Below are 16461 nucleotides of genomic sequence, written 5' to 3' on the forward strand. Positions count from 1 at the left end.
CCATCGGTGTTACTTCTGAAGGAAGTACGGAGCATATGCATTATCTATTTAGATTCTTTTGAATTTAATTTTGCTCCGCGTAGTTGTGATATTGTGGCTCACTCCCTTGCTCAGTATGGCCTACACTCCGAGATTGATTGTGTTGGCTGGGAGGGTGAGGAACGAGACTTTGTCTCTGTTTTAGTTGCTAGCGATTTGATGCACAATCTGATTAGTGGGAAAGCTATTTCCACGTCAAAATAATAATAGTAAAATAGTCCCAAGATATTATACATGATTCTAACAAAAAAAAAGTAGAAATACAAACATATTTGAGTACCATACCTAGGACATAGTTTAAAGTGACCCTTTTGTTAGATTGAGAATTAGATATTGCAAAGAGAAAGAGTTGTTTGTTGTACTATGCTAGACAGTAGCTCTGTTTTCGATCTGAAATTGCTTTTGCCCGGTGTTCACTAAAACATGTCCAACTTTCTCATACGAAATTTAGTTTTAATGTAATACCACTCAAATTATTCAGAAAAATATGTGTATCTTCTTTTTTCGTCTAACGTCAAGGTATCAGCTGCCTTACTGATAGGTTGCAAAGCAGACATCATCCAAACCACACGCAGCTATATCAAAATCAAAATTTTCTTTACCTTTTAGACTAGCCACAATGGAAGTATCATAAGTAGTATCATGCATGCCATGTTGGCAAAAATCTGATGTGGCGCACCAATTAATGTGGTGAGAGATGGGTGTGGTATCATAATATGATACCGTATCATAGCACGTAAAACTAGAAAACTTAATGAAAAATACATCATGTACACATATTTGCATTGAGATTGTACAAAATATTAAATATGATGATACTATGATACTATGATACTATCTTATGATACTATACATTATGTGGGTAATATCATAAACTAGTATCATGTGCATGATATTAGTGTATGATATTACTTCTCATTGTGACTAGTCTTAAGATATTTATACTATTGTTAATGATTATTAATGGATCGGTGAATTTCTCATACAAAATCATAAGTAAAACTATTAAACCAGGTTGACAATTGGAGGACCTCTGTTCATGAGTTAATGCGGGCTCCTGGTATGCGTGGTCAACCTCAGGCCGGCTCACAAACAGTTTCAGAGTACCGAGGACATATCAATAACGGAGCAAACGACGCCATCAACAACATAGGCTAGCCAATTCGATATTGTGTTACCTGTGTTCACATAATAGATGTTTTAGATTCAGCGTCTAGATATACCAGATTTAAATAAATTTAAGGTATCTATTTATAAATAAAAATATTTCATTCGTATTAAACGGTGAGATTGAAATTCACAAGGAGGACTTTGAAATAAAAATTACACCCACATCCTCAACTATTACAAACATTACCAAAGAGTAAAACAAGATTTTTTTTTGGTCCTACTTCACCGTTGAGGATGATGCGCTTGACGGCACATCGGACAATGCCAACGCCGAGGACTTGACCACTCGGCGATGAACGTCGTAGCAAAGTCACAGGAGGGCCTCCGAATTGGCACACCGGCATGGAGGGTGAAGATGTTGCGGCGCTCGCAACGCCAAAGAACGGACCAGACTCGATGACCATGCATAACAATGGCGCAGATTCGTCGCCGTTGATGAACTCCGATAGAAGCTGGAGCCAGGTCTCCCCATGGAGCACCAGATCCCATCGTTCTGTCCATCCTTCCGCCTCCTCGACGACGAAGATGAACAGTACTAGAGCAGTACTCCACCGAGATGGGAAGCTCAATACCTCCAAACTTTTCCTTCCCTACAGAAAACCATAACCCCTCCCACTCACCGACGGCCGTCGGCGGCAAGGGAGAGAAAGAGGCCGGTGCGAGGATCTGGAGAAGAAAAGCTCAAAGAGAGTAATCTCCACCGAGGCACTCATGAGAGGAAACACTCAAGTTCTACTACTCTCTCCGATCCATATTAATTGCTTTTAAAATAAATATATTTAAATCTATTTTAGTTCTAGATAAATATGTATTAACATGGGAGTAGTTTGTAATCAACACTCTGGATCACCATATCGGGTCAGCCTATGCAATGACGTAGTAGGAAACACCAATCTGTGCCCGGCCGGTCCGTTGCGCCGAGAAAGGTCCCGATAGATCTGGCTCGCAACGGCGTTCAAGCTGATGACGTGCATGCAAGCTTAGCGCTTCCTGAAATCATGCATCAGCTTTCGTGTTGCAAGTGCCGAACAGTGAGTCGGGTTGGATGATGCACAGGGACGGTGATCTTCTCAAGGCGCACGCTGCGGTTTCGACGGGAATTCGGGCGGTGGCAGCGAGCGCAGCAGACGCAGACTGCACCCTGCCGTCGTAGTCAGCCACAGAGAGAATGTCTTTTGACGACGTACGCGCGCTGCCGCTGTGGCGGCCGGACCAAAGCGCCTGTGGATGCTGTGGTGCCGACTGCCGATGCCATTCCTGCAGCCTGCATCTCTGCCACTGCACCGCGACCCCAGCAAGAAAAGCGCCCTGCATAAGGATCATGCGCCAGTCGATTTCAACGAATTTAACCCTTTTTCCAAATTTCAGCACGATTAATCCTATCATTTTAATTCTAATTCTTTTTGTAGCGCCATTCTCTGGGACGCTAGACATTAAGGCTGAGTCCATTCCGCTAACACCCTTCGAAAGGGATAATTTGAAACAGGCACATGAACGCCTTAATAAACTGCGGCGTGACGAGGAGCAAAAAGGGCTCAACGGGCAAAAGTTAAACATGTTCAAGAGGGGGGCAGTAACACAAAGTATTTTCACCTTATTGCAAATGGCAAACATAGGAAGAAAAGAATTTTCCAATTAGAGCAAGAAGAAGGCACTATAGTCGGCAATGAAAATCTCAAGGTGTATATCACTGAATTTTACAAAAAGTTGTTTGGGGAACCTGAACGCAACTCTTTCTCCATGATGGAGGATTTTATGTCTGATATCCCTCAATTGACGTTAGAGGAAAACAATTTGCTTACGAAGGCTTTTACGGAAGAGGAGGTCCGTGAGGCTATTTCCCAAATGGAACACAATAAGGCTCCTGGGCCTGATGGATTCCCGACGGAGTTTTATCAACACTTCTGGCATGAAATCAAAATTGACCTGATGGCTTTGTTTACACAACTCCATGCGGGAGAGCTGCCCCTGTATAAACTTAATTTTGGGGTCATTACGCTTTTGCCTAAAAAGAAAAATGCAATTCAAATACAACAATACCGGCCTATTTGCCTCCTTAATGTGAGTTTTAATTTTTTTACGAAAGTGGCCACCATACGAACATCTGAGATAGTTCACAAGGTTGTTAGACCAACACAGACGGCCTTTATGCCAGGTCGCCACATCCTTGAGGGAGTGGTGATCCTACATGAAGCGATACATGAGATTAATAGGAAGAAAATGGATGGGGTACTTTTTAAAATTGATTTTGAGTAGGCATATGATAAAGTTAAATGGCCTTTTCTCCAGCAAGTCCTAAGGCTGAAAGGTTTTGATCCCATGTGGTGTGAGATGATCAAAAAATTTGTCCAAGGAGGAAGCGTTGGTATCAGAGTAAATGATGATACTGGTCATAATTTCCAAACAAGGAAAGAATTGAGACAAGGTGATCCTTTTTCTCCGATTCTTTTCAACATTGTTGCGGATGTTTTGGCCATTCTTATTGCTCGTGCCAAATAAGAGGGTCAAGTTGGGGGCCTAATTCCTCATTTGGTTGATGGGGGAGTGTCGATTCTCCAATACCCTGATGATACAATCTTGTTTCTGGAGCATAATGCTGAAAAAGCTATAAACATGAAACTAATTCTTTGCTTGTTTGAACAATTATCAGGTTTGAAGATAAATTTTCATAAAATTGAGATTTACTGTTTCGGAGAGGCCAAACAAAAGGAACATGAATACCGGGAAATTTTTGGTTGTGAGGCCGGGTCCTTACATATTACATATTTGGGTATCCCTGTACACCACCGGAAACTAGCAAATTCTGAATGGAATCCCGTGGAGAGTCGTTTTGGTGCGAACTTGGTGGTTGGCGCAACAAACTACTTTCATATGGTGATCGTCTAGTACTCATAAACTCAGTTTTGACGAGCCTCCCAATTTTTATGTTGTCCTTTCTTGAAATTCCAGTAGGGGTGTGGAAACGTTTGGATTTCTACCGATCAAGTTTCTTCTGGCAAACGGATGAAACAAAGAAGAAATATAGACTTACAAAATGGAGTATGGTTTGTAGACCTAAGGAACAAGGGGGTCTAGGCATTGAAGTGCTTGAACTAAAAAACAAATGCTTATTAATTAAATGGTTATTTAAATTACTCACTGAGGAGGGAATGTGGCAACAAATTTTATCTAATAAATATTTGAAGAACCAAACGTTAGCACAGGTGGAAGAAAAACCTACTGATTCCCCATTTTGGAAGGGCCTCATGAGAGTGAAAAGTGATTTTTTCGCCAGGGGTTATTTTAAAGTGGGTGACGGATCTTCGGTCAGATTTTGGGAGGATGTCTGGTTAGGAGACACTTCTTTAGCACTCAGATATCCGAGTTTGTATAACATTGTACAGCGAAAGAATGTGTTAGTGTCTACTGTGTTAGCTCAAACACCTCTTAATATTACCTTCAGGCGGACTTTAAATGAACATAAATGGAACCTTTGGATCACTCTTTGTCAACAACTCATGGGAGTACAGTTGACGAATAGCCCTGATAATTTTGTCTGGAGGCTTAATGATTCGGGCATCTTTACAGTCAAATCTATGTATCTTGACCTAATGAATGGATATAGCATAGGCTTACGGAAAAATTTGTGGAAGTTGAAAATTCCATTAAAAATAAAAATATTCATGTGGTTTCTTAATAATAAAGTTTTGCTTACTACAGATAATCTGGCCAAAAGAAATTGGAATGGGTGTCAAAAGTGTTGTTTCTGTCATAAACTAGAAACTATACATCATTTATTTTTAGCATGTCCATTTGCCAAAATTGTTTGGCCGTATGGTATACTTAACTTTCAATTTACCCCCACCTGCCAATATTACTAATATGTTTGGAAACTGCCTCAATGGGGTAAAGAAATTAGAAAAGGCCAGAATTAGGATCGGCATATCTACTATATGTTGGTCTATTTGGACGATTCGGAATGACATAATTTTTAATAAACAAAAGGGAACTATTTTTTTGCAGGTTATCCGACCGTGCGGCGTACTGGATTCAACAATGGGCTTTACTTCTCCCGGAGGATCAGCGGACCATGGTTACTGGATGCAACCGTCTGCTTACGGTTACTCAAGACTTCTTTTTCCTGGCTACTGGGTGGCGACACACTAGTAGGCTACAAAATGGATAATAATATGTTTTTCTCCATTTTTCGTTGGTTGGTGCATGTATCGACCCTCTCTGATCCGTGATGTAAGAATTTGATTTGGTGCACTTTGGAGATACTTTAATAAAGAAAGATGTGTGCATCATATTGATGCAGAGGCTGGGCTTTGCCCCATTTCGAAAACGTATCGGCGCTATCCAATCCCATCGTGGTGAAGTGGGGCCTGCAACATGGTTAGGTAGCACCGTAGCTAATGGCGCTACACCCGCGCCCGGCCACTCGGCCCAGCCACCCCACCCAGTTTATTTCACATCCACATACACCTTGTGTTCATCACCCTCTCTCGGTGAACATCTTTCACTTTCGGGTCATTGAGGCCCTTCTCCTCACACATGTGAGTCGAAACACAACTTGAAATGTGCCATTGGGGCCCTCCTTTAAATGGTCTTGCACGCACGGTCCATGGACACCCGCCATCCTCGGATCTAGATTCATATCGCGCTTCGAAATTGTCAGTGATCTAAGCAAAAAAGGTCTCACCACCGTCAACCACGGACTTATTCGCGAGACTAACAACACGGAAACAGTGGTATCAGATGATCCCAGCCAACTACATTCTTGAAAATATCAGCTTCTTTAGCCGTGAACCCCTCTTCATCAATCTCCTCCTCGGGACTTTCGTCCTCCGATTCCGATGCATAGCATATGTTATAAGGGATGTCATGGTCCATGTCCTCTTGCGCACATTGTACCTCCAAATCACCAACCTCATTGTCATTGATATTGTAGGATAACGTTGCATAGAAAACAAAAATTTTCCTACCGCGAACACGCAATCCAAGCCAAGATGCAATCTAGAAGACGGTAGCAACGAGGGGGTATCGAGTCTCACCCTTGAAGAGATTCCAAAGCCAACAAGATGAGGCTCTTGTTGCTGCGGTAGACGATCACTTGCCGCTTGCAAAAGCGCGTAGAAGATCTTGATCACGATCGGTTCCGGCGCCACGAACGGGCAGCACCTCCGTACTCGGTCACACGTTCGGTTGTTGATGAAGACGACGTCCACCTCCCCGTTCCAGCGGGCAGCGGAAGTAGTAGCTCCTCTTGAATCCGACAGCACGACGGCGTGGTGTCGGTGGCGGTGTAGAAGTCCGGCGGAGCTTCGCTAAGCTACGTGGGAAATATGAAGTGGAGGAGCAAAGCTAGGGTTTGGGAGGGGGTGGCCGGCCACTCAAGGGGGGCGGCCAAGCTATGGTCTTGGGGTGGCCGGCCCCCTCCCTTGGCCCCTCATTATATAGGTGGATCCCAAGTGTTGGTGTCCAAGTCTTCGAATAAGACCCGAAACCAAAACCTTCCATAGGAGGGGGGAAACCTAGCCCAACTAGGACTCCCACCCAAAGGTGGGATTCCCACCTCCCATGTGGGGGGGTGGCCGGCCCCCTATGGTGGAGTCCACTTGGGACTCCACCCCCACTAGGGCTGGCCGGCCATGGAGGTGGAGTCCCTTGTGGACTCCACCTTCCTTGGTGGTTTCTTCCGGACTTTTCTAGAACCTTCTAGAACCTTCCATAGAACCTTCCGCGACATTTTATTTCACATAAAATGACATCCTATATATGAATCTTATTCTCCGGACCATTCCGGAACTCCTCGTGATGTCCGGGATCTCATCCGGGACTCCGAACAAATATTCGAACTCCATTCCATAATTCAAGTGCTACCATTTCAACATCCAACTTTAAGTGTGTCACCCTACGGTTCGAGAACTATGCGGACATGGTTGAGTACTCACTCCGACCAATAACCAATAGCGGGATCTGGAGATCCATAATGGCTCCCACATATTCAACGATGACTTTAGTGATCGAATGAACCATACACATATATTACCAATTCCCTTTGTCTCGCGATATTTTACTTGTCCGAGGTTTGATCTTCGGTATCACTCTATACCTTGTTCAACCTCGTTCCTCGACAAGTACTCTTTACTCGTACCGTGGTATGTGGTCTCTTATGAACTCATTCATATGCTTGCAAGACATTAGACGACATTCCACCGAGAGGGCCCAGAGTATATCTATCCGTCATCGGGATGGACAAATCCCACTGTTGATCCATATGCCTCAACTCATACTTTCCGGATACTTAATCCCACCTTTATAGCCACCCATTTACGCAGTGGTGTTTGGTGTAATCAAAGTACCTTTCCGGTATAAGTGATTTACATGATCTCATGGTCATAAGGACTAGGTAACTATGTATCGAAAGCTTATAGCAAATAACTTAATGACGAGATCTTATGCTACGCTTAATTGGGTGTGTCCATTATATCATTCACACAATGACATAACCTTGTTATTAATAACATCCAATGTTTATGATTATGAAACTAATCATCTATTAATCAACAAGCTAGTTTAAGAGGCATACTAGGGACTTCTTGTTTGTCTACATATCACACATGTACTAATGTTTCGGTTAATACAATTCTAGCATGATATATAAACATTTATCACAAACATAAAGATATGAATAATAACCACTTTATTATTGCCTCTAGGGCATATCTCCTTCAGTCTCCCACTTGCACTAGAGTCAATAATCTAGATTACATTGTAATATACCTAACACCCATGGCATTCTGGTGTTGGTCATGCTTTGCCCTAGGGAGAGCTTTAGTCAACGGATCTGCTACATTCAGATCGGTGTGTACTTTGCAAATCTTTACTTCTCCATCTTCGATGTACTCGCGAATCGAGTGGTAACGCAGCTTGATATGCTTCACCTCTTGTGTGACCTTGGCTCTTGTGCATTGGCGATGGCACCCATGTTATCACAAGAAATGATTAATGGGTCCAATGCACTAGGAACCACACCGAGCTCTACAATGAACCTCTTCATCCATACCGCTTCGATGAAGCCTCCCGAAGCCGCTATGTACTCCGATTACGTTGAAGACTTCGCCACCGTGCATCGCTTCGAGCTTGCCCAGCCATCGCAAAGCACCATTCAATATAAACACGTACCAGATTGTGACTTAGAGTCATCGGGATCGGTGTTCCAACTTGCATCGGTGTAACCGTTTACAACGAGCTCTTGGTCACCTCCATAACAAAGAAACATATCCTTAGTTCTTTTCAAGTACTTCAGGATATTCTTGACCGCTGTCCAGTTGTTCCATTCTGGATCACTTTGATATCTGCTAGTCAAACTAACAGCATGTGCTATATCCGGTCTAGTACATAGCATGGCATACATGATAGATCCTATCGCCGAGGCATAGGGGATGTTACACATCCTTTCTCTTTCTTCGTCGTAGCCGGTCCTTGAGTTTTACTCAATACCTTGCCTGGTAACATAGGTAAGAACCCTTTCTTACTTTCGTCCATTCTAAACTTCTTTAGAATCTTGTCCAGATATGTACTCTGTGATAGCCCTATTAGGCGTCTTGATCTATCTCTATAAATCTTGATGCCTAATATATATGATGCTTCACCAAGGTCTTTCATTGAAAAACTATTATTCAAATAACCTTTAACATCGCTTAATAGTTCTATATCATTCCCAATCAATAATATGTCATCTACATATAATATCGGGAATGCTACAGAGCTCCCACTCACTTTCTTGTAAATACGAGGCCTCTCCATGACATCGTATAAACCCGAAGTCTTTGATCACCTTATCAAAGCGTCGGTTCCAACTTCTTGATGCTTGCTTCAGTCCATAGATTGAACGCTGAAGTTTGCATACTTTGTCAGCATTTTTAGGATCGACAAAACCTTTGGGTTGTACCATATACAACTCTTCCTCAATGTCTCCATTAAGGAACGCCGTTTTGACATCCATCTGCCAAATCTCATAATCGAAAAATGCAGCTATTGCTAACAAAATCCTCACAGATTTTAGCTTCGCTACAGGTGAGAAAGTCTCATCGTAGTCAACTCCTTGAATTTGTCGAAAACCTTTGCGACAAGTCGAGCTTTATAGATGGTAATATTACCATCAGCATCTGTTTTTCTCTTGAAGATCCATTTATTCTCGACAGCCTTTCGGCTATCAGGTAAGTCTACCAAAGTCCATACTTTGTTATCATACATGGATCCCATTTCGGATTTCATGGCTTCTTGCCATTTGTTGGAATATGGGCTCATCATCGCTTCTTCATACGTCGCAGGGTCCTCATCATTGTTATCTACAATCATGACATTCAGACAAGGATCATACCAATCAGGAGTGGCACGTTCCCTTGTCGATCTGCGAGGTTCAAGAGTTTCCTCGTTCAAGTTTCATGATCATTATCATTAGTTTCCTCTGTTGCCGGTGTAGGCGGTATGCAGTGTACAACTTCGATCGCGCTACTCGATCAACGAGTATAGATTCATCAATCTCATCGAAGTTCTACTTTTCTTCCAGTCACTTCTTTAGTGAGAAATTCTTTCTCAAGAAAGGTTCCGTTCTTAGCAACAAAGATTTTGCCTTCGGATTTGTGATAGAAAGTGTACCCTATAGTTTCCTTTAGGTAACCTATGAAGACGCATTTCTCCGCTTTGGGTTCTAGCTTGTCCGGTTGTAACTTCTTTACATAGGCTTCGCAACCCCAAACTTTCAGAACGACAGCTTAGGTTTCTTATTAAACCATAATTCATACGGTGTCGTTTCTACGGCTTTTGATGGTGCTCTATTTAAAGTGAATGCGGCTGTCTCTCGTGCATAACTCCAAAATGATAACGGCAAATCAAGAAGAGACATCATACTACGAACCATATCTAAGAGAGTTCGATTACGACGTTCGGACACACCGTTTCGTTGAGGTGTTCCCCGGCGGTGTCAATTGTGAAAGTATTCCGCATTTCGTTAAATGCATGCCAACCTCATAACACAGATATTCACCTCCACGATCAGATCGTAGAAATTTCATCTTCTTGTTACGTTGATTTTCTACTTCACTTTGAAATTCCTTAAACTTCTCGAAAGTTTCGGATTTATGTTTCATGAAATAGATATACCCATATCTACTCAGATCATCCGTGAAGGTTAGAACATAACGATAACCACCGCGCGATGCTACGCTCATTGGTCCACATACATCGGTATGTATGATTTCCAATAAGTCAAGAGCTCGCTCCATCATACCGTAAAATGGAGTCTTTGTCATTTTTCCCATTAGACATGCTTCGCATCTATCAAGTGACTCAAAGTCAAGTGATTCAAGTAATCCATCAGTATGGAGTTTCTTCATGCGTTTCACTCCAATATGACCAAGACGCATAAGTGCCACATATAAGTAGAATTATCATTAAGTTTAATTCGCTTAGCATCAATGTTATGTATATGCGTATCACTACTATCGAGATCTAACAGAAATAAGCCATTCTTTTGTGGTGCTCGACCATAAAAGATATTATTCATAAAAATAGAACAACCATTATTCTCGGACTTGAATGAATAACCGTCTTGCATTAAACAAGATCCAGATATAATGTTCATGCTCAACGCAGTACATAATAGCAATTATTTAGGCTTAAAACTAATCCCGAAGGTAGATGTAGAGGAAGTGTGCCGATTGCGATCACATTGACCTTGGATCCATTTCCAACGCGCATCGTCACTTCATCTTTCAGTAGCTTGTCGTTTATTCTTTAGTTCTGCTTTCGAGTTACAAATATGAGCAACCGAACCAAAGATCAAATACCTGTACTAGAACGAGAACTAGTGAGATAAACATCTATAACATGTATATCAGGATATACCTTCTTTCTTCTTCTTGACAAGGCCGCTCTTTAGATCAGCCAGATACTTGGAGCAATTACGCTTCCGGTGTCCCTTCTCCTTGCGGTAATAGCACTCGGCATCGTGCTTAGGGCCGTTCTTAGGTTTCATAGGAGGCGTGGCAGCTTTCTTGCCACCCTTCTTGAATTTTCCCTTAGACTTGCCCTGTTTCTTGAAACTGGTGGTCTTGTTGACCATCAACACTTGGTGCTCTTTCTTGATCTCAATCTCAGCAGCTTTTAGCATGCCAAAGAGTTCATGTAACTCCTTGTTCATGTTCTGCATATTGTAGTTCATCACAAAGTTCTTGTAACTTGGTGGCAGTGATTGAAGGACACGATTAATCCCCGGTCTGTTAGGAATCACTATTCCCAAGTCATCGAGTTTCTTCGCATGCCGGTCATGGCGAGCATGTGCTCACTAACGGAGCTGCCTTCTTCCATCATACAGGTGAAGAAATGTTTCGATGCTTCATAGCATTCCATCGCCGCATGAGTCTCGAATACAGCTTTCAGCTCATTCATCAACTCATGAGGATCATGGTGCTCAAAACGCTTTTTGAAGATCGGATTCTGCATCGCACAGATGGCACACCGAACTTGAGAGTACCGAGTTTTCCGAGTTGCGTAAACAGCTTTTACTTCATCGGATTCATCTTCGCAGGAGGGTCACCTAGCGGTGCATCAAGCACAAATTGCAGATTTCCGCGAGAGATTAAGATCCTCAGATGACGGAACCAATCGGTGAAGTTGCTACCGTTGCTCTTAAGTTTCTCTTTCTCTAGGAACTGATTAAAATTGATTGGGGACGCCATCTCTACAACATATATTTGCAATAGTTTAGACTAAGTTTATGACAAATTGAGTTCAAATTTTAATTTAACATAATTAAAACCCTAGGTGAACTCCCACTCAAAACAATATCCCTCGCATTGTCTTAGTGATCACACGAACCAAATCCACCGCACCTAAACCCGATCATCACGAGAAAAGGTGTGATTTCAATGGCGAACACTCATAGTGTTCATCATATCAACCATATGATTCATGCTCTACCTTTCGGTATCACGTGTTCGAGACCATGTCTGTACATGCTAGGCTCGTCAAGGCCACCTTAGTATCCGCATGTGCAAAATCGTCTTGCACCCGTTGTATGTACTTATCGAATCTATCACACCCGATCATCACGAGATGCTTCAAACGATAAGACTTGATAACGGTGCTACTAAGGATGAACACTTTATTATCTTGAGATTTTAGTGAGGGATCATCTTATAATGCTACCGTCGCGATCTAAGCAAAATAAGATGCATAAAAGGATTAACATCACATGCAGTTCATATGTGATATGATATGGCCCTTTTGTCTTTGCGCCTTTGATCTTCATCTCCAAAGCACGGACATGATCTCCATCATCTTCGGGCATGATCTCCATCATCGTCGGCGAAGCACCAAGGTCAATGGCACCGTCTTCATGATTGTCCTCCATGTAGCAACTATTACAACTACTTTGAAATACTACTCAACATGAAATTTAAAGACAACCATAAGGCTCCTGCCGGTTGCCACAATACAATAATGATCATCTCATACATATTCATCATCACATTATGGCCATATCACATCACCAAACCCTGCAAAAACAAGTTAGACGCTCTCTAATTTGGTTTGCATATTTTACGTGGTTTAGGGTTTTCGATATAGATCTAATCTACCTACGAACATGAACCACAACGTTGATACTAATGTTGTCAATAGAAGAGTAAATTGAATCTTTACTATAGTAGGAGAGACAGACACCCGCAAAGCCTCTTATGCAATACAAGTTGCATGTCGAACGAGGAACAAGTCTCATGAACGCGGTCATGTAAAGTTAGTCCGAGCCGCTTCATCCCACTATGCCATAAAGATGCAAAGTACTCAAACTAAAGATAACAAGAGCATCAACGCCCACAAACCATTGTGTTCTACTCGTGCAACCATCTATGCATAGACACGGCTCGGATACCACTGTAGGATAACGTTGCATAGAAAACAAAAATTTTCCTACCGCGAACACGCAATCCAAGCCAAGATGCAATCTAGAAGACGGTAGCAACGAGGGGGTATCGAGTCTCACCCTTGAAGAGATTCCAAAGCCTACAAGATGAGGCTCTTGTTGCTGCGGTAGACGATCACTTGCCGCTTGCAAAAGCGCGTAGAAGATCTTGATCACGATCGGTTCCGGCGCCACGAACGGCAGCACCTCCGTACTCGGTCACACGTTCGGTTGTTGATGAAGACGACGTCCACCTCCCGTTCCAGCGGGCAGCGGAAGTAGTAGCTCCTCTTGAATCCGACAGCACGACGGCGTGGTGTCGGTGGCGGTGTAGAAGTCCGGCGGAGCTTCGCTAAGCTACGTGGGAAATATGAAGTGGAGGAGCAAAGCTAGGGTTTGGGAGGGGGTGGCCGGCCACTCAAGGGGGGCGGCCAAGCTATGGTCTTGGGGTGGCCGGCCCTCCCTTGGCCCCTCATTATATAGGTGGATCCCAAGTGTTGGTGTCCAAGTCTTCGAATAAGACCCGAAACCAAAACCTTCCATAGGAGGGGGAAACCTAGCCCAACTAGGACTCCCACCCAAAGGTGGGATTCCCACCTCCCATGTGGGGGGGTGGCCGGCCCCCTATGGTGGAGTCCACTTGGGACTCCACCCCCACTAGGGCTGGCCGGCCATGGAGGTGGAGTCCCTTGTGGACTCCACCTTCCTTGGTGGTTTCTTCCGGACTTTTCTAGAACCTTCTAGAACCTTCCATAGAACCTTCCGCGACATTTTATTTCACATAAAATGACATCCTATATATGAATCTTATTCTCCGGACCATTCCGGAACTCCTCGTGATGTCCGGGATCTCATCCGGGACTCCGAACAAATATTCGAACTCCATTCCATAATTCAAGTGCTACCATTTCAACATCCAACTTTAAGTGTGTCACCCTACGGTTCGAGAACTATGCGGACATGGTTGAGTACTCACTCCGACCAATAACCAATAGCGGGATCTGGAGATCCATAATGGCTCCCACATATTCAACGATGACTTTAGTGATCGAATGAACCATACACATATATTACCAATTCCCTTTGTCTCGCGATATTTTACTTGTCCGAGGTTTGATCTTCGGTATCACTCTATACCTTGTTCAACCTCGTCTCCTGACAAGTACTCTTTACTCGTACCGTGGTATGTGGTCTCTTATGAACTCATTCATATGCTTGCAAGACATTAGACGACATTCCACCGAGAGGGCCCAGAGTATATCTATCCGTCATCGGGATGGACAAATCCCACTGTTGATCCATATGCCTCAACTCATACTTTCCGGATACTTAATCCCACCTTTATAGCCACCCATTTACGCAGTGGTGTTTGGTGTAATCAAAGTACCTTTCCGGTATAAGTGATTTACATGATCTCATGGTCATAAGGACTAGGTAACTATGTATCGAAAGCTTATAGCAAATAACTTAATGACGAGATCTTATGCTACGCTTAATTGGGTGTGTCCATTATATCATTCACACAATGACATAACCTTGTTATTAATAACATCCAATGTTTATGATTATGAAACTAATCATCTATTAATCAACAAGCTAGTTTAAGAGGCATACTAGGGACTTCTTGTTTGTCTACATATCACACATGTACTAATGTTTCGGTTAATACAATTCTAGCATGATATATAAACATTTATCACAAACATAAAGATATGAATAATAACCACTTTATTATTGCCTCTAGGGCATATCTCCTTCAGATATTACCGTTAAACTCGTCTCCATCGTAGTCATCTTTTTTTCTTCTTCAATTGCTTCATCTTGTCCATTCGAATCGGTCTCGGTGGTTGGCTCATTTCTTGTTCATTAATCACATCTTCGGTCGACACATCTTGGGTCATCGGAGGAGGACTACTTGTTGAGTTGTCCACATCGGGTTCAACACACCGGTTCAAGTCCAAATGCGGTCAAGATGAAATCTTCGTTGTGGAAAATAACTCAAGAGCCTTGTCTTGTGATTTGGACGCCACCTCTTTGTATGCACTCCAACTTTGCTCAGAATTGAGCTTCATTGTCTTCCAACGGTTGTGCATACCACATAAAACATTATGTCAATTCTATGCCATCACTTGGATCCATCCATTAATTCCAACTCAATCCTCACTTTTTCCACAACCTAGGCATAGTTGGGAGTTCTTTCAAACACCATCATAACTAACTCAGGGTCTAACTCGACATTGCCTTTCATAAACGCACCCTTGTTGACATAGTGAACACTCACAACTCTCGTCATCTATATTAGAACAACCCAAATGCATCAACTACATTTATAATTCCATGATAACATATGCATTCAAACAACAAAATAAGATGATGCAAGTACTAATGGAAAGTTTAACACATGATCATATCCACTAACCTTAACCCTAACTACATCAAAGTAATTTAATAGATCTAGGCTGGCCCTAGCATACAAACCTTGCATACACATAATAGAAGACAACTTTGGACAATACTGAAGGAGATATGCCCTAGAGGCAATAATAAAGTGGTTATTATTTATATCTTTATGTTTATGATAAATATTTATATATCATGCTAGAATTGTATTAACCGAAACATTAGTACATGTGTGATATGTAGACAAACAAGAAGTCCCTAGTATGCCTCTTAAACTAGCTTGTTGATTAATGGATGATTAGTTTCATAATCATGAACATTGGATGTTATTAATAACAAGGTTATATCATTATATGAATGATGTAATGGACACACCCAATTAAGCGTAGCATAAGATCTCGTCATTAAGTTATTTGCTATAAGCTTTCGATACATAGTTACCTAGTCCTTATGACCATGAGATCATGTAAATCACTTATACCGGAAAGGTACTTTGATTACACCAAACACCACTGCGTAAATGGGTGGCTATAAAGGTGGGATTAAGTATCCGGAAAGTATGAGTTGAGGCATATGGATCAACAGTGGGATTTGTCCATCCCGATGACGGATAGATATACTCTGGGCCCTCTCGGTGGAATGTCGTCTAATGTCTTGCAAGCATATGAATGAGTTCATAAGAGACCACATACCACGGTACGAGTAAAGAGTACTTGTCAGGAGACGAGGTTGAACAAGGTATAGAGTGATACCGAAGATCAAACCTCGGACAAGTAAAATATCGCGAGACAAAGGGAATTGGTAATGTATATGAATGGTTCATTCGATCACTAAAGTCATCGTTGAATATGTGGGAGCCATTATGGATCTCCAGATCCCGCTATTGGTTATTGGTCGGAGTG

Source organism: Lolium perenne, chromosome 3 (assembly GCF_019359855.2).
Source record: "Lolium perenne isolate Kyuss_39 chromosome 3, Kyuss_2.0, whole genome shotgun sequence".
Taxonomy (NCBI): Eukaryota; Viridiplantae; Streptophyta; class Magnoliopsida; order Poales; family Poaceae; genus Lolium; species Lolium perenne.